We start from the raw sequence: 1,036 nt of genomic DNA on the forward strand, positions 1-1,036 counted from the left end.
CCTACACTATGGCTTTTCTTTTTCTTTCACAGAAGAGCACCTTTTGGTCATTAGTTCCATATTCACAGTACAAGGAGAAATTACGCAGAAAAACCAGCTGAAACATATATCTTAGCACGGGACCGACTGGCTCCCTGCTCCTCAGATTTAAAGACTTATTTCAAAAGCTAACTTGGCACTGTTCCGAGTTACTTCCTTTCCTCCTGCTTCTGCCAGCGGACCAGGTTTGCGTCGGCTGTGTGCCGAAGCCCGCTCTAGGGCAGACCTTGATTCCCTCCAGCTTCATTCTCTCCTGGCTGCTCTGAAATGGGGTTACAGCGTTTTCTAAAAGCACTAATCTAGTCCCCCCACGCTCTAGTTAAGGGGGGTTTGAATTGCTTTTCTTTTGTCCTAAAAGGTCAGAAGTTCCCACACCGGGAGTCGAACCCGGGCCGCCTGGGTGAAAACCAGGAATCCTAACCGCTAGACCATGTGGGAAACGACGACAACCAGCGCAAATCTAGACAAATTATGTCTTTAGCCTCAGCTTCCTCCCGCCCCGCCTCTTCCGTCAACCTTTGTTAGACCTGTTTCTGCGCATGCGGAGATACCTTCCGGCCCGCCCTCTATTCTTCCGCGCTATGAGGAGGGCGCTCGAATCTCTTCTTCTTCCACGTTCGCGTCTTTTATGACCTCATCCAGTCTCCTGATTTTTAGACACCACGTATACACCGGTGTAGATTCTAGATTGATGAGTCATTATTCATAATTTCTCACAAGAAATGGGCAGACCACCAAAGGACTGACATTCCTTTGGAAGGACGTAAAAGCGCCTCCGCAGAGGCCGGAGTGGGCTGGGCGCCGGGTCCCTGGCGGCCGCTGACCAGCCGCGGGGTAGCCGCTCGCAGCGCAGCAGACCCGCCTCGGTGCAGCCGGGCAGACCCGCACGCCTGAGGAAACGTACGGGCCGCGTCCCCTGGTCCGTCAAGCCCGGGTGTCCCCAGCGCCCGGGGTGTGTCCCTCTCCCCTCCGCACTGTGCGGGGCCGTACGCAGGCC

General features: G+C 54.8%; 1 non-coding gene across 1 annotated transcript; it reads right to left on the reverse strand.

Moving 5' to 3' along the window:
* Positions 1-405: 405 nt before the first annotated feature.
* On the reverse strand, positions 406-477 carry TRNAE-UUC (transfer RNA glutamic acid (anticodon UUC)). Its single transcript has one exon. It is a non-coding gene; the product is annotated as a tRNA-Glu (tRNA).
* Positions 478-1,036: the final 559 nt, after the last annotated feature.

The sequence above is a fragment of the Neophocaena asiaeorientalis genome, unplaced genomic scaffold (genome assembly GCF_003031525.2).
Source record: "Neophocaena asiaeorientalis asiaeorientalis breed wild unplaced genomic scaffold, Neophocaena_asiaeorientalis_V1.1 scaffold59, whole genome shotgun sequence".
Lineage (NCBI taxonomy): Eukaryota > Metazoa > Chordata > Mammalia > Artiodactyla > Phocoenidae > Neophocaena > Neophocaena asiaeorientalis.